At 36.5% G+C, this 18969-nt stretch overlaps 1 long non-coding RNA gene across 5 annotated transcripts in view; it reads right to left on the reverse strand.

The window, feature by feature from the left end:
• The window catches only part of LOC119539331, a 749444-nt gene that overhangs the window by 334247 nt on the left and 396228 nt on the right, over positions 1-18969 (reverse strand). For 3 of the 5 annotated variants that reach the window (XR_005217843.1, XR_005217845.1, XR_005217846.1), the window contains exons 4-5: positions 17973-18127; positions 13866-13956 (exon numbers count right to left, since the gene is read on the reverse strand). This is a non-coding gene — a long non-coding RNA (uncharacterized LOC119539331). The remainder of the gene's footprint in view (positions 1-13865; positions 13957-17972; positions 18128-18969) is intronic. The other 2 variants (XR_005217844.1, XR_005217847.1) reach the window with 1 other exon arrangement.

Below are 18969 nucleotides of genomic sequence, written 5' to 3' on the forward strand. Positions count from 1 at the left end.
TTCTCAAACATGCCCTGCCATTCTTGATCCTTTATAAGACACCAAATTAAGGTGCTCACCATAGGAATGTTTGCTGAAATACTTCTATGTGACCTACTTACTTGAGTGACTGACACATATGTGAATCTAGTAAATTGTGTCCTGTGATCAGAAGTCTTCAACCTGCATTCACCCAAACAAGGGACATGGTGTGTGTCCTTGAAACAATCAGGCCAATGCAACTTTGTAGTTGAATAAATGCGTTGACTTTTTTATTGCTGTGCTGTTCCTTATTAAAGTCGGAATCCTGGAAACATGTTGATTTTCCTTTCAACAGTGAGTTGAAATTTCCAGTTCATTTAGGTTAAATTTGGTTTATAATTAACAAGGTTTAATTAAGGTAACATCTGAGATATTCTTTTCTCACGTCTCCCTTTAACTCTGTAATTTTAAAGCCTATGGCCAGATTCCCCACACTTAAGGTTTCCTAGAATAAGTATCTGCAAGGTCACAGTTGAATGTGCTCAGAATTGACCATGGTTGAGTCACATGGAATGCTGTCTTCATCCTCATCATGAGCATTTAGTCTGAGAGGGAAATCAAATCTGTTAATATTTCAAGTCCTTTTTAATGAAATGCCTTTCTGCTGGAAATAATTTTGTCAAGTACTAAATATAGTATATTCATTCTGATCTATAGCAAGTATTTTACAAATAATATGTTACTCTTTTCATCAATTCCCAATCAATATGTTGACAGAGAAATGAAAATGTTGACCAAGACACTGAGCTTCTAAGCGTAAAAGTCTTTTAAGTCTTCTGTTGGCCTTTCTCACTTTAGTGAGAAAAAGGGAACTATGTTTGTATTTGGATATTATGTGTTCCCCTCTAAGACATATACTCTCCTCCAAAACAGGGCTAAATACCACCCTGCATGTTAGTTAGCCCTGGACAAACTTTGATTATGCAAGATTTTCAGGGGCCTTGTTCAGTTTCTGGTTGTATCTCATTTTACTCTTTTTGAAGCCTTTCCCCCTTTTCTCCCTACATTCCCTAATATACACCTCTCACTCCCATTCAGCACTTTCACCTTTCTTTATCTTTTCATTTTTCCATACTATTTAGAATAGCTCAAGAAAAAGAAATTCAAATACTCACCCCCCCCCCACTCCCACCCACAGAGTTTTGTGGGTAACTCTGGGAAGTTTACAAGCACCAGAGGCCCTTTGATGGCTTAAGAACCTCTACTATCAACAGAAAGTTGGAAAGTCTTCTACGACAATAAGCTTCCTACACATTAGTTCCTAAATCCAATCACTGTTTAAAGGAACATCGAGGGATAGCAGAAGCAAGAGCCTAGGAGCTTTCCAAAGAACTCTAGAATACAAATATAACACGTATTTAGTTCTCAAGATTTCACGGGGTTCAGAGTACTGAATTCTGAGTTGCTGAAACATAAGAAAGGAGGCACTTAACTGGAAAGATTAATTTCATTTCCAACAATGAGTGTTTAGTTTGGGTGGGGCAGTCATTGAGAACCGTGGGGAAGGTGACCTTGCTGTCTAGGAGGGGTGACTGAAGAGTCAACAGGTAATTCTTGCTTCTTCTTGTAAGGACTTCGATGAGAGAGATGCTCTGGGAACACAGATGTACCCAGGATGGCTCATTGGACTCAAAGTACCAGTAAGAGGTAGCCAGGTATGAAGCAAGGTGGAGGAGCATATGTGTGCTGGGAGAGATATGGAATCCAGACCGAGGGAGAAGCATGTTCCAATCCATAGCATGTGAAACAAAAAGATGGGCCCAAAGAAAAGCAAGTAAATTTGGAATTACTGGGGCACCAAGTTTGATGGAAATAGAGGTGGAAGATAAGAGTAGATATTTTGGCCAGGGTTTATTTATGTTCCATATTAAGAGGTAAGAAAATTTAAAAATACATGATGTGGAGCCTTTTATGGGATTTTAAAGAGGGGAATGACATAATCGAATTCACCCCTTATTTGCTTGTCTCTGGTAGTTTGGCAAATCCATTCAAAGAGGCCCATATTGAAAGCAAGGAAAACAATGAGAACAAATGCAATACAGTTACCACCTACCAGGAAATGTCTCTTCCATCTTAACTCATTACAAAGGACACTGCTCATAAAATTACATTTTATTTGTGATAGAAATGAGCGGATTAGGAAATACAATAGAAGTTTCTTGTCCTTTCCTTTCCCCCATAGTTTCGGCAGAAATCTCAGTCCCAAGCCTTGCCATTTTTGCTTTTTTTTTTTTTTTTTTTTAATATATTTTAAAACAACTAAACACCCTTGTCAGAAGCAGCTTTGATGTGTAATGTTCCATGATTTAAATAACAGCTTTTTCCCACAAACACAGAAATTTTCTGAGAAGTAGCAATTACAGGATTATCCAGTACTTCAAACATGAATTCTCTGAGCACTGCCCCAGTTTTTCTTTGTTTAGAAAGATGAATCTCCTAAGTTGTCTTATCTCTGAATAAGAAAGAAAACCCTAGCCTCTTCAAGGAAGAAGCAAAAGTGAAGAATAGACACAAAAATGGCAGCCCTTAAATTAATGGGAAATCTAGGCAAGGAATTGTGCCTGGTCACCATCCCAGGGAAAGATCTCCAGGCACAGCACTGAGGACTGGGTTCCTCAGAAAACACATGCTAGCTTGAGGGCCCTACACAGCCTGTTGGAGCTTCTTGGACCCCCTGCTCAAGTCTTTGAACACCCCTTGGAATGCCCCATAGGGCTCCCCAAACCCTTCCAGGTCACTTACAGTGAAGATCTGGAGCAGCCCTTTTCAGCAAAACCTTCTCCTCAACCACATGGGAAGTTCCACATGATGACCTCCATCACCAGTTTCCATCAAACAGCAACTGTTGTCATCACAGGCCTGGCAGCCTCCATTGGTGCTAGCGTGGACCTGGCACCAGCATTTTACAGGCTAGCCTTGTTCAATAGGAAATACCCATCAAACTCATTTACATATGCTCTTTCCTCTATTTTAGTAAAAAATAAGTAAGGCTCCAGGAGAGGAATTACTAATTGCTCTGGATTGCTAATGCTGCCCTTTTGCAAAATACCAGAAATGGATTGGCTTTTATAAAGCAGGTTTATTTGGTTATAAAGTTACAGTCTTAAGGCCATAAAATGTCCAAGGTAAGGCATCAAAAACAGGGTACCTTCACTGAGAAAGGCCATTGGTGTCCGGAAAACCTCTGTTAGCTGGGAAGGCACGTGGCTGATGTCTGCTTGCTCCCAGCTTGTGTTTCAAAATGGCAGTCTCCAAAATGTTAACTTCCAATGGCCATCTTCAAAATGTTACTCAGCTGCAGCAAGCCCCTTCTGTCTATGAACTGTTTTATATGGCTCCAGTGATTTAATTAAGACCCACCCTGAATGGGTGGGGCAACATCTCCATGGAAATTGTCCAATGAAAGTTCTTATCCATGGTTGATTGAGTCACATCTCCATGGAAACACTCAATCAATAGGTTCCAACCTAATCAACACCAACACGTCTGCCCCCACAAGATTGCAGCAAAGAACATAGCTTTTTCTGGGGGACACAATATATCCAAACCTGCACACTAATAGATAACCACTATCCCTTCCCCACATCAAGAATCTAGGCAAATGACCACTAACATTAGCAGGACACTAAATTTAAAGAGTATAGGTAACTATTAAATACCGTAAGAAACTGCTGTGAACAGGGAACCCTTGCTACTAAACTGCTGTGTAACTTGGCTCGGACCTATATTAACAGCAGCTAGGATTTAAAAATTTTTGCTTTCGTTTCAGAAAAAAGGCAAAAGCCCTGTCCTTTCAAGTTGAAATATATGATCTCAAGGCTTGCGTTAGTATGATCTAAGTAAAAATTGTGGAAAACACTGAAAAACAACTTTAATTGTTCCTTTTCACTTGTATAAGCAAAACAAAGCCATGCGAGAAAATGCATGTGTTGGAGGTAATAGTGGAGAGAGATTCTGGTTAATAAATGGTCCAAAAATTAAAAGAGACAATCAATAGAATCAAAAGAACAATCTCTTTTGTTCAATAGATTTTACTTGATTATGAGTCTTCAGTAACCACTAAGAAATGAACAATGTTTGCTTCTAACCATTATTATCATTAGCTTTGAATTGCATTTACAGAAAGAAGAGAAGGAAACGCTCTTATGGGAAAACCAAAACCGAAACAAAACTCTGGCTCTGAGTAGATCATAGGCACAAAGCAGGTCTTAAATTATTTTTAGTTATTCTTTGTTTTTTAAAAATGACTAAGATAATGCAATAATGAAATAATAAATTCTGCTAATAGCCCTCCCCAGTCTGGACTCAGAACAGTGTGAAAACCCCAAAGTCAGGATTTCTGTGTCTCAACCCAATCAAGAATTTCACTGGTTCTTAATTTCCTTATCTATAAAATGAGAGATTTGAATTGCAGGATTTTAAGTCCCCTTTCAGATTTAAGTTAGGATTCAATGCCTCTAAGAAATAAACACAAACCTCAAATAAGGAGAAAAATGAATGTGTACATGCATGCCTCTCTAGAGCACTCCAAAAAGGGTAAGCTTATATGTGATTATTTGGGTCATTTTTATTTTAAAATAATTTCAGACTAGTTTGGTATTTTGTACTATATTATACTATTTGATATTTTATAGAATGGGGGCTGGTATCATGTCCTTCAATTTGGATTTATCTAATGATTTCTCATGATCACATTGTGAATTTCTATTTTAGTCAAGAATGCCACAGAAGTGATGTGTCCTTCTCAGCAAATTGTATCAAGGGGTACATGATGCTAAAATGCAACCCACATGTTTTTAATCTTTTGGGGTAAAAAAATGGATCAGATCTCTGCTCCCCCAATAGCTTCTTAAGCCTAGATGGCAAGACACATTTTTATTAGTCTTTTTCATTTAACAATAAAATATTTTGAACTTCCCAACTCTTAATCCTTAATGAGTAAGTGCATAGAAGAGAGAAACTATTTATTCTTCCTCTAGAAAGGATGAACAAGTATGGAAAAGCAGAACTGGAGATTTAAAAGGGATGTGAGGACTGGTTTCAAACTTACATCAGGAAACAATCATTCTCACAGTTAGCAGCATGCTCTATCAAAGCCTTAATGGATATACAAACAAATGACAAAATAGGTCTAGAAATGTCTTAATTTCATGTTTTTTTCTGAAAAGATGTGCTCTTTTAAAGCTATTTCCTTCTAGCTATTCTAATACCCTAGCATCTAATAAATATATATATATCTTGTCTGTTGCCACCCCTTCCTCTCGTTTAATCACTTTCACGATCTTCAGGTGCATCCAGGCAGTGACCACCCTAACTTGTTCATATTTAAAAAGGTGTGTCAACAGTATGGGGAAGTGTGCTGCATCTGGCTGATGTTCTTAAAGAGGCCTTTTGCCTCTGGGTTTTAGGACTTGCCGTAAAGGCCAGATAAGACAAGAGTTTTTTTTTTTTTTTTTTGCATACGTTAGATTTGGGCTGAATCTCCTAGAATGTAATTTGAAACAGTTAAGCAAGAGGTTGACAAATCCTGAAAGTAAAAGGATGTCCTGAAGATGAAGGTGAAAGAAATGGAAAAAAAAAATTGAAGAAAAAAATACTTACTCAGGTGTGAGTTTTGGAATAGCAAAGACTATTTAAAACTGTGTTTAAAGCAGATAAGGCAGTTATGCTGGGTTAGAAATACTACAACTCAGAGTTTTAAAAACATACTTGACTTCTGAAATGCAAATAGTGGTTGAAAAAAAAATGAAAAAAAATTTCTGACTTCCTTATAATTTAAATAAATTAAAATAAAGTCTATTAGTAATTAAACTTATTCAGAGATGAAATATCAGAGTTGTAGAGAAAAATAAATACAAGCTTCTTATATCATGTGGTAAATCTCACACTTCCCAGCTTTCCATTTAATAACCTAAAAGAACTAACCTCCTATAAGAAGCTCTTTTCATCAGAACAATGTTTTATATTTTTGATTTTACCTCTGATCCCTTTTCCCTTTTCTGTGTATTTTATCATACACTTTTCCCAAGCAAACCTGACTTGAAAATCTAATGGGAAACCACAAAGGTAGTAAGGACACTTGTCAATCATCTGGCCATCTTCTTCTGCAAGTTTGTTAGAGAAGATGAAAAAAAAAACAACCTTATTTTGTTATTTCTTTTGTTATTTCAAGACCAAAGAAAGTCACTGACTCTTCTCTGTCCTGGTCAGACCACATCAGTGGCATTGTGTTCAAGTCTTGGTGTCTGGAATCAACAAGATCTTTGATAAACAAAAGCCTGAGTATCAATTGAAAAATCTGAGGATGATTAACATGAGATGGAAGGAGAGTAGAAATACAATGCCGTCTCCTACTGTCTGAAGCATTGTCACGTGGCAGAGAGATTAGATTCATCCTCTGAGACTCTTGGAGGGCAGAACAAAAATGAAACATGAACATCGCAGGAAGGAAGACATTGGTTCATTGTAAGGAAGAGCTGTCCATAATTTTTTTGCCTAAAAATATATCTAGCTTTCAAGAGAGATGGTGCATTTCCCATCACTGCAAACATAAACAGAGAAAAGTGGGATGACCTCATATTGTGGAGGTTATTTAACTCATCTGGTAAGATGGTCCTAAATAATCTTGATGGTTCCTACTTAATCTGAGGCTCTAGATGTGTAAAATGGCTTACGTTAAACACATACATTGAATATTTTCAATGTCTTAAAGGTTTAAAACCCCTTCAGTACATTGTTATGTAAATTGATGAAGCCTTTTGCAGTATGGAATACTTTCCTAACTTACCTGTTTTTAACCTCAGGATTTTATAAATCATCTGTAAATTAATAGATGATAAATCGATGGACATATAGAGGATAGATAAAGAGAAATGAGGCCATCTAAAATGCATCAAAATTATAATTTCTACTTCACATAACTTCTACAAAATTCTTCTTTCTGAAGAACACACAAGGCCTAAAATAAAATAAACCGATATTCATTTTTAAAGAAAATAAAACTTATGTCTCCTAAACAAAGACTTTTGTTAACCAATTTCATTTGTGATGAATTCAAGAAATGTTCAGAGAAAGTTAATTTTCTCTGAGAAATCTGTCCTATTCCCATTTAAATTCATTCTGTTTCTATTGTTTTTAATTGTTCACATGCTGGTTCCATGTTTCACCCATTTCTGTCTAAAGAAATAGCCATTATCAGGGAACACAAATAATAAGGGCAGCTAAAGAAAAAAAAAGAAATTAAAAACAAAGACCATTTTCTACAAACCGTATTATTCCAACCTCTTTAGTTTTTATTTCCTTGTTGAGATAATGAGCTGCCCTATGAAGGATCAGTATTATCCAACAATTAAATTGTCCAAACAATTAAAATATAATATAATAAAATACCATAAAATTTATCTGTCTAAACAAATAAATGTAAATGATGTGATTGGGGCCAGGATTTAAATTAAAGGAAAACAAATTGGAACATGGGATTGCAACAGATAGCTAATGCGTCACCAGTATACTGTATACCAGAATGGGTGAATTCATGTGGTATATGAAAGCAGTAGAAAATAAATCAGCTTAAAAAGAAGGCAAGGCAACTAGAACTGTCCCCAAATGGGTAAGACTTGAGTTGATTTCAGAATAGGTATCACCTTCTAAAACTGAGATTTGCACTTAAGTCCTGATCCAAGTCTTTAAATGAGTAGGAGAAAAGGAGCAGGGGCTAAACTGAGCTTGTTCGGTATTATGTGTTACCAACTTTTATCTCATCCAAAAGGCACTGCTCCTATCTATGGGGCTATCTATGGTATGATGATGACAATGATAATGATGGTGATGATGATAAATGAACAAACAAGTAAACCTAGATACGCCCATGGAAGTGTGCTACTCTTTTGAGAATCTTTTCTTAACGGTGTCATGGAAAATATAAAAATGCTTCTATAATACACACTTCCTAAAAAGGTGATTAAAAAATTGAGTAGCCTAAGAATCTATTTCCAATGGCTCCTTATGTGAATATTAGTAGGATTTTGATGCCTTCAGGTTTTAGAAAGCATATTATCCACCAATAAATATTTATTGGGCACCCTAAAGGCACTGACCCTCCTCCAGTCATTCTCCATGATGCCACCAGAGGGAGAATCGAAACCTCAGATCTCATCAGGCCTCTCTTCTCAGTTCAACCATTTGAAAGCTTCTCACCTTCATGGGGTACCAACCTCTCCCCAGCCGCAGCTTTCATTCTCTCCCACTCTACTTTCCAGCTTTCCAAATTTCTTTTAAGTTGCTTTTCCTTTACACTTTTGCACAACCTGTGTCCCAGGTCTGGAACATTCTTCTGCCTCCTGTTTAAATTTCACTTTCTCTAGGACTTCCCTAACCCCATTTAGCTGGGTTTGATGGACTCACCATGTGCTGCTAAAGCACCTTCTATTCTTCCTACCAATGTGCCTACCATATTTAATTAATTGCTCCATTTATTTGTCTATCTTCCCTAATAAAGTCTAAGTTCAGTGACAACTGGAATGCCTTATACCCAGTACCTATCACAGGACCCGGTTCATAATTGGAATGCAATAGAAATTAGTTGGAAGAATGAATAAATGAATGTGTAAATGAATTGAGTAGAGAAATGGGGAATGTAAGTTAGGGGTGAAGGAATAAGTGAGTTGGTTACCCAGCTGAGTGCATTTCATCATCCATATATAACATATTATACTCTTTCCTAAGAACATACCCACAAGAAAGATCCTTCTTGCAAATAGAGAAATGGAGGCAGAATGTTCGATGCTGCTTTGAATCACATAATTAGTTTCTAGCAGAGATGGGGTGAGGACTTTCGTCCCCAGACACTTTCTGCCCCCTTCCCCCAAATTGAGATTAATTTTAGCCATGCCAGCACTGACAAAAACACCATATGCTGGATTAAGTTCCCAAAAAAGGGGGAAAAATATTAAATGGATCAATATAGAAACAAGATATCAGTGTAGTTTCTCCAGAGGCTTTACTTTCATTAAGTAACTTACCGAGGAAAAAGTATTACACAAATAATCCATGGCTATAAAATGATCCTCGGTGTTTGGAAGAAACTAAGCAAAGGACTGAATTTGCCTAGAGGCATTTCCAGATTAACCTATCTATACCATGTTGCTCAAATGCAATTGGAAGCATCAGCGGAAATATACATGCTCGAAACTTGATTTTCAATCTCTTGATAGTTTATCACATTTCTGGCATCATCGTGTTTTTGTAATTACGCAAAATGGGCTTGCTCACACATAATACCTAAAAGAAGACAGTATCTTCAGTTTTAGCACGCTGGGTCTTTAATAGGACCGGTTCTGGGGTAAAATATAAGGAAAGTGCTCTGGTTAGTCTAAACCAAACCAAATCCTCCCATCTGGCCTTGCTCTGCTGAAGCTGAAAGGGAGATCTTATCAGCCTTACTCAGGTTAGCCCCTCAGTAGGACTTGGGGCACTCTTGCATTTCTGCAGCTGGTTACCTTTATGTTATAATCTGAGATTAAATACAGGGAAGTAAAAAAGAAAAGAATTACAAGAATTGTACTTAAAATATAATAGTCCCACTAGGAACCATGCAACACTTAAACGTGGAACACCAATGGCCGTGCAGCACGCTACCATGCTATGAGCAATAAATCAAACACACATGACCATGACTATATTATTTGTATACCCGAAAGGCTCCCTGGTGAAAGATAAGAATCTACCTTTTAGTGTTCATAGAAATGCAGTAGGAAAAAAAGTAACTTTAAAGTTCTATTGGGAAAAAAACGAAACAAAACATTTGTAATCTGTTTGCAGAAATCTCTTACATCGTTTTAATGGTCACAGGCTCTCAGAAACTCATGGCATAAGGCAGTAAACCCTTTGCCCCCCAGTGCTTAACTCAGAGAACCTTACAGATTCACACAAACATGCTGGTTTGTCCCTTTCACTGAGGGTTTTCTTCACGTGTTAGGAGCAGAGAGCTCAAGGGTATCTAGATGTCAAATGCCCACCTCTGCTTGATGTCAATTGAGTTGACCAGATGACTCCGCCCAAGGTCAATACCTTGGCACTCATTAACAGACAGCTAAGAAACTTACATTAGCCAACTACATATTTGTTTTCAAACGACTATTAGTCCTAAAAAGAACTTCTTTCTTCAAAAATGCACTTCAGAAAGTTGAAAAGTGGGCCAATAAGCCCACTTTAAGTGAAAATATGCTCATTTGAGATCATTAGTCATCAGGGAAATGCAAATCAAAACATCAATGAGATGTTACTTTGCACCCACCAGAATGGCCATTATTAAAAAAAAACAAAAACAAAAACAAACAAACAGAAAATACCAAGTATTGGCAAAGATGTAGAGAAATTGGAACCCTCCTGCATTGCTGATGGGAAGGTAAAATGGAGCTGCCATTATAGAAAACAATTTGGCTATTCCTCAAAAAGTTAAACATACAATTATATGACTCAGAAATTCCACTGCTAGGCATATACCCAAAAGAAGTGAAAGCAGAGACTTGCACAGATATTTGCACAACAATGTTCACTGCAGCATTATTCATAATAGCCCAAGTGTCCGTCAATCAATGAATGGATAAACAAATGTGGTCTAGCCACACAATGGAATATTACTCAGTCATAAAAAGGAATGAAGTTCTGATACATGTGACAATATGATGAAAAATATGTAGAAAGCATATGTTGAGTGAAAGAAGGTAGATGCAAAAGAAAAATATTGTATGATTCCACTGATATGAAATATCCAGAATAAGAATATTCAGAGACAGAAAGTAGAGTAGCGGTTACTAGGAACAGGGGTGGGGGTGGGGGCAGCAGGAATGGGGAGTTAGTATTTAATAAACACAGAATTTCCATTTGGGGTCATGAAAAAGTCTTGGAAACAGATGTTGTTGATGGGAGCACAACATTGCAAATGTAATTAACACCACTGAAATATACAGTTAAAAATGGTTAAAATGGGAAGTTTTGTGTTACCACCCCAACAAAAAATGCACTATAAGAATGTTCTATAAAGGCCTATATGATTTAATGGAGCTCCCATAGATCTTTACAAATTGTCAGCGATACCTGATTTGCCTTTGGGAATCAATTATCACTACTCATTTTATACCAGAGTTTAGTTAAACATCTTGACTGATACTTGAAGCTTTTTTGAAGGCTTTGATTTTTCACCACTTTGGAGAAGACAATTTCCTCTGTTTTATTTGAACTGTTTTGTGTTTGTTTCTAACTTTCCCTTTTGGCCCTTTGATTGTTGCTCGGGCTGAATGAGGAGAAATAAAATTTCAATCAAAAAAGAAATAAACTAAGAAAGGGGAAAAGAAACCATTTCTAGGAAACCAAGTTTCCTACCTTATCTGTGGTGACTTTTCAAAACAACTAATATAGTGTTCAAAAGGAGCTGGACTGAGGTATACAATCCTTTATCCCTGATTTGAAGAAAAAGACCAGAGATAGTTTTTATATGTACCATTCATTTTTCTTGGGAAAGATTAGAGAAAGTAGTTTGTTATAACTGTGCATTTTCATGAAATGATCTCATTAATATCACCTAAGGAGAAAAATTATTCAAATTCAAAATATTCAAATTATTCAAATTCTCTTTTTTCCAGCAATTGAGGTCACCCAAGAAAACTATATTTAGTTTTAGGGCACTGTCTGTATGTAATGGCTATTACTCTAACACATTTTTAACTGACAGTAGTCAATAGTTAGTAGGTTTCAGGAGGCGATTAAGTGAAATGTGATAATTAGTGCTCAATTATATAAATACATATAAATATTATATTTCACATTTATAGAACTTATTTTCACCAAATGAATCTGTAAAATTGGAGGTGTAGTCCTCTTAGTCCTTGGTCTTCCAAGTTTTCACCTGAGCTAGAATTGGTTAAAACTTTATTAAGAGCAAATTTATTAACAACGCCCTGTAAATCAGTGCTCATAGTTGACTTCCTGCATAGTCAGAGGAGCTTAATTTTTTTAACTTAATTTAAATTATGAAAAATGGCCAAAAATATTACTGCTGGTTCCTAACTTACAAACCACCCATATGAGCCCATGTCTGCAAACTAGCATCCTCTGCAAGGACCCTGGCTACAGGGATGGCGTCTGTGTGGTGGGGACGTGAATCACTGTGACAAAAACACAGAGGTGATTCACTGATCTAGGGCTTTGTGTGTTTTCTGCTCACTAATGTCAAAACAACAGAAAACAGGAGCTCAGTCTTTCCCTTCCCATCACTCAGCTCACCCTCAAAATTCAAGTTAGTCTCCAAGCTGCCAACCTCATGAGACTCATGACAAACATATGGAAAATTCTGAGAACCTCAGAGAACTGAAGAAGAAACCCTAAAAAGACAGAGTGAGGTTTCTACAGACAAGTTTCAAGCCAAGTTTTTCTTTAAGGCCATTCCTGTGTTCATCAAAAAGGGAGAAAAATCCACCCCCCACCTTGTCTTACCCTCCATGGTATTTTGACTCAAAACTTAGAAACAATAATTGTTATCACCCTGAAGAGTTTTTGGAGTGCTTTCACATACATCCTTCAATAAAGTTGGATACATTTTTCCCCATTTTACAAATTCTGGTTCCTCCATTTACCAGCTGTGTGACCTTGGACAAATTACTTAACCTCTCTGTGTCTCACTTTTCTCTTGGAAAATGGGAACAATTGTAGAACCTACCTCAGAGAATTGTTGAAGGATTAATCTATTAAATACTAGATCCACAATGGGCACATAGTAAGAGTTAGAATTTGAAGGCTATTATCACTATTACTTTTAAATGAAGCTTACAATGTGTGTTTTAGTGAGGATAAGTGATTTTCCTTCACTCAAAGCAGATTCAAAACCTTGGTCTTATGACACCCAACTTATCTTGTCTCCACTCTCCCAGACTGCTTCTGGTGTGCTCTCTTAATCTGCCAAATTAGTTCAGTAGACTAACTTAGAAATTTAGCCATTTTTATCACAATGATTCTCTGAGACAGTGTATTCGATTTCCAAAACACATTCAGAATGCAACTCACTAAAATCAGGGCCTGTTCTCTGCATTGTTACACCTGACATTGAACGTGGTGTGTGGGCTAAGGAGGGAGGAATAGGAGAAGGATTTTATAGCAGAAGCAGGACATTTAATTAACAAAAACATTTAGGACTATCCCTACTCAAATGAATCTGACAGTATGTTTTGTACATTCAACATGTTTAACTAACTCTACCCATTTGTACAAAGCAGTTACAGCCTTGTTTTCCAAGTGCTTCCTAAGAATCTGGCAAGTTCATTCCTTCAGCATTTGTCCTTGTCCTAATCAAAGGCAGAAAGATGCATGTACTTAGAACCTCCAGGTTAACTGAATACGTTGAAACACTGCTCACAATTGTCTTTCCTTGTAACTGCAAATAGATGAATAAGATCTCAATCAACTTTGTCCTGGGGATTGTTTAATTAAATAGAACTACCAATTTAATATTTGCTGTCGATAATTTCACATTTATTTCAAACAGGAAAGACAATTTAAACCCCCCTTTCCCCCGGCATCACTCTTTTCTGGCCCCTTAATACCCCCCCTTTTTTTTTTTTTGACCTGAATAAGGTTACTCCAAAGTCTGCCCCTCATGCCAAATCCTGGGGCACCCACAATGCTCTGATGCAAGCCAGTGAAACCTCTGCAGGAGTTTTGGGTACCAAATTTCTTTGGTAGAAAAATAAAACACGATGTCAAGAAGGAGACAGAGTACTTGCAACCAGTGGATCTGAAAATACAGAGGAAGCAGGGTAAAGAAGCTTCTCTTTGTATATGACCAGCCTTACCGTAATCTCAAGGAGAGGAGCCGAAATGCTTCTTATGGATGTGGGTCCACAGATGGCAATTTACCCACAGTAAGTTGTTGATATTTCTGGCCTGAAGAAAGATGTTGGGAAAACAATTGGTGATTTTTTTTTTTTTTTTTTTTGCTTTTGGTTGCAACTTCTTAATGCTTAGTAGAAATCTCTGTCCCTGAGGTTAGAGCTGAGACACTCCCTAATAAAGCAAACATGAGTTAGGGCACGTGTCATTCCCTACAAGTAGAATCACACCTGTGCCAGTAACAATCACAATTGTTTCACTACGCAGGCATGCACAGTTTGTTCCTGATCAATGACAAAGGAATCCCTGGGAATTGAGAAGAGAAAAAGAGAAAATTATTTTCCAAATTGCATTGGTGCTTAGTTTGAAATGATTGAATATTTTGACGAATGTAAATTCCACGAGAGCAAGAGACTTAATCTCTCATGTTTACTGCACTGTTCCAGCACCTAGAATGATTTTTTAGATGACTATTCAGAGCCAGTGATTATTTCAAATATGAGAGGTATGCACTAATTAAATGAAATTTCATTCATTCTTTCTTCCATTCAACATATACTTATTTAGAAGCTACCAATGCACATAGAAGAATGAATGAATGAATGAATGATTTTTTTTAAATATCAGAATTTAGGGGGTCATGTGCTTGCATTTATTGATATTTATTGGCAGGCCCTAGAATGATATTTTTTAACACTCATTCAGAATTAATAATAATTTCAACTTTGAGAGATATGCACTAGAGAAAGTTGAGCAAATTTGTTATAATATCCTAATAAGTACTGCCGATAATTTTATTTTAGAGGTCACATTTGGCAAAAGCTATTCCACATGTGCCTGAATCTGTATCTAAATATTTTACATATCTTTAAAATTAAATTGTAGAAAACTGTGATCCTAAAATATAGAATTCACAAATTCTTATGAAGGACCAGTTATTACTACAAGGTATTAAAAAACCATTATTTGACTTTCTTAGGAACCTGAACTTGTGACACATTTCCTTGTCTCTGGATTTTATTCTTCAGCTAGTTCTAGACCTCATTATAAAGAAACACATGTAAGCATAAGCTCCGGGGTTATAAAAAAAAAAAAAAGTATTGTCTTTCATTCTTCTTATTGAGGAAAAAAGTCTGGTTTTTACAAGTCTTATATCTGTGTAGATACGAATAGATTTAATGAGTTACAATTTGAATTATATCATGTGATGTCAAGGCTTATATGTTTGGCATTGATTGTGTTTATGTTGCAATTATGGAATTATTTAAAATAAGCCAATTTAAATAGGAATTATAGCCTTTATATGCCATTTTTGTTAAAAGATAAAAAAGATGAAAGCCCTAAAAATTTAGTAGCAGAGGTTTATTTGATTTTTAAATAACTTTAATTTAGAGTAGCCAATACCCAGTTTCTAACCTTATTCACTTTTGCCATTATTTCTAAAATCTGTCCATATTTATTTAAAACATTTCAACAGCCATTTTGATTACCACATTAAAATAAAATAAAATAAAATAAGTTTTACTTCAAAGAAAGTTTTATAAGCATGAACCTTTGCAAACTTAACAGAGTTACAGGTTTAAACCTGACCCTGGGAACTAACTTTGGTTTGACTCTCAATCCTTTGCATTTATTTGCCTTTTTAAAAATGTTCTTTAATTTTTTTTTACCTTGTTAGTGTTAATGGTTTGCATCGGTGTGATATATTTGTTACAACTGATGAAAGCACCTTTTTATAACTGCATGATTACCTACGGTTTAACTTAGGGTTCACTGTGTTGTGCAGTTCTTGGGATTTTTTTTTTATTCTAGTACCATATACGCAACCTAACAAGTCCCTTTAAACCATATCCAGATAAATATTTCAATGCAGTTAATTATGTTCACAATGTTGTGTTACTATCACCACCATCCATCACCAAAACATTTCCATCTTTCCAAATAGAAACTCCGTGCATTTTAGGCCTTAACTCCCTATTCCCTACCTCCATTCCATCCCTGGCAATGGGACTACAGAATATAGAATCTATATTCTAGATTCTGATTCTTTTAAGTTTGCCTTTTTTGTTGATTTTTGTTAAAAGAAATTGGCTCCGTTAAAAAACATTTCACAAAAGGTAAACTGGCATCCTTGTAGTGTTTGGAAACCCACAGAAAAATAACAAAAAGGCTGTTAAGTAAAAGAGCCCTAGTTAAGCTGGTTTTAACTTGGCTACCTAAATAGCGAATTTCTACTTTTTATACCTGTTACAGTTTATGCCGATCCAAAAGTCTTCCAAACTGCAACTTTAAAGAATCTAAATGTTTGTGCCAAGCATCTGCTTGTCATTGAATTCAGTACCTCTGTTACTACAAAGCAAAACACTACCTGTCAGCATGCTCAGGATCAACATTGGGATGATATGGCTTTCTAGTTATTTTCTTTTTACCTTTTTGGCTTTTGTCTTTTCTCTCCTTCCCCTCTCTTTCTCCTCAGCCCCCTTCTCTCCCCACCACCTCCCCCACCTCTCTCTCTTAGCAGATGATTAAATGATGGATCCCTTCAGACCACAGAAATGATAGAACGGCACTAGGTTCAGGGTTTCCTTCTCAGACCTCCAGAAAACTGTTCTAGCCCCTTATGGGGAGCTGCTTTCTAGATTTGGTAGGCCTGCCATACCCGGGAGCCATTTCATTTCTACTCCAAGTATGAGGGCCCCCAGACATACATGGCAGTGTAATTGCTGTCTCCTTATAGATTTTCACTACACTTCTATGATATTCCAAGTCTTTCAGAAGCACTTTTATCCCTAGTTATAAGTGGGAATTGGTTAATCAGTAATATACAGAATGAAGAACAGGATTATTGCTTAAAGGCAGTACAAGATTCATTTTCATTATTCCACAAACGTGAAAAGCTTTTGAACCACAAAATATCTGTTTGCACGTAGAAAATGGATATGTTTATGCATTTTAAGGAAAAAAAAAAAAGCACAGAGAATTGCCTCCCAGGAGAGAAGCCTTGCATTATTTGTTATTAATAAATGTATAGTTTAGAGTTCCTAACACCCATTTCCTCTAGGCACAGCCATTTTCTCTAAAATGAACCTGATTTTGTTTGTCTGAGTGTATAAAATGTGGCATTATTCACAAACTACAGAATTTCAGAAAATTTCCTAGAAATTAGCATTGTACAGTAAGGTTCTCATTTTTCCATAGCTTCAAGACCTTCCAGTTCAACAGATCTGCATTGACTATTTTGTTGTGGGCAAGGCACCTGGGGTTCTAAAGATGAGTAACACCCAATCCTTACCTGTAAGCATCTTATCCAAACAGATGAATCAGGTACACACATAAGCATGTAAAAGCTGAGGTCTGACAGTGAGTTCTGTGATGCCAAAAAAGGGATTCAACCTTCCCACACTCTGTTAACCATGTAAAACCAGGAGAATAAAACTGCTTTCTACCTTTTTTTCCATGAGTCGTATAAAAATAATATTCATACAATTTATATAAAAGTGATTGCTATTATGATCTGTCTTAATTTACTTGAATTAGTTTAAACTATGTTCTGCCAATATATTGTCAGTGTGTGACACACACACACACACACACACACACACACATGCACCTTCTGGGGAAGAATATTCAGCACACCTTCCCAGTTGATTAACTTAGAGAAGCAGTATGCATATACTCGATAGAAGGTCTTCAGTCCGCTGTGGGAAATGAGTTTCCATTCCTCCACCCCTTTTGCTCTGGAGCCTTTCTGATGCTCCCTAAGCATGATTTCAATGCAAGAACATGTATATACTTGCATTTCTTTATAGAGCACTCAGATGAAATTGACTTGCTGGCTAAAGTTAGAGAAAATCCTTTTCTAGCTTCTTTCTACCACTCAATAAATTATTTCAGTCTGTGCACAAAACACAAATTACATGCTTTATTAGTATGTTCTGCAGTAACCTCAAAACCACCAGTGTTTACATGTGCTGCACGCATGCACTTTGGGGCTTTTTAATAGCTGGTTGACAAGAGATTAAAGGTAGAAATATGGCATTTTATTAAAGCAAACATATCAGCATGCCTACCGTGATAAAATGATCTAGTTTTCTTCAGACACAAAAGTTTCTGTTGAGTGATACCTTTGAAACTCCTTGAGGGCACCCTATTATTCACTTTCTTCAACAGAGAGCAGCTGCAAATGGTCTCCAATTTTCAGAGAGTATTGCCTGGTCATTCTTTACTGTCAGAATGAAGAAGAGCATAAAAGTTAAGTCAATAAAGTAATATGAAATGCTTAATATAAAAATTCAGGAATGAATGATTAACCATTAAAAACTTACAGTAGCTATTTCATCCAGGAAAAAAAAAATTAACATTTCCCCTGAAACCTATTAATGCTCCTTGTAAACAATATTCTTTTTTGAAATACATGACCTTTCTTAATGCTCTCCACAGTCATGGCATTTTTCTTATATCCACTTTACCTCTACTGATATGAAGTTGAATTCCTTGGGAGAGAGGGCTCCGAGCCCCTCCTCAGAAAGACATGTTCCACACAAATGTACTAATCCGAGCTGGATGCTAACAGTGACAACCTGTTGTTGCCGATCCAACCCCCAAATTGTGGAATTTGCCAGGGGACAAACATGAGGCGAAAGAGACTCTTGCCTAACTTTGAACTCACATCTTCCTTATAAACATACAAAGATGTAGAAATGACTCTTTTCATTCTCCAAATTGACAATTATGAAAATTAGTATAAATGCCCCTTTTCTCTTCAATTCATTTTTCCTTGGCTACATCCATCTCCACTCAATGTCTCATCAGTATTCTGAAAAGGGCCATGTACAGAGAAAAGCAGATGTAAAAGATGGTTCTCTTTATTTTTTAGGAAACTATTTGAAAAGAGCATCATTTAATTTGGTCTAGGACATCTTTTCAAAATTAAATCACTAAGATGCAAGACTGCTCAGGAGCTGTCCTAAAGCCAGTATCTCTGTATCCTAATGTTGCTAAGAAAGCGACTGCCTCGCACATAACACACGTGAAGAATAATTTTGATTGAAAAATTGCAAAAATTTC

This window comes from Choloepus didactylus, chromosome 7 (assembly GCF_015220235.1).
Source record: "Choloepus didactylus isolate mChoDid1 chromosome 7, mChoDid1.pri, whole genome shotgun sequence".
Taxonomy (NCBI): Eukaryota; Metazoa; Chordata; class Mammalia; order Pilosa; family Megalonychidae; genus Choloepus; species Choloepus didactylus.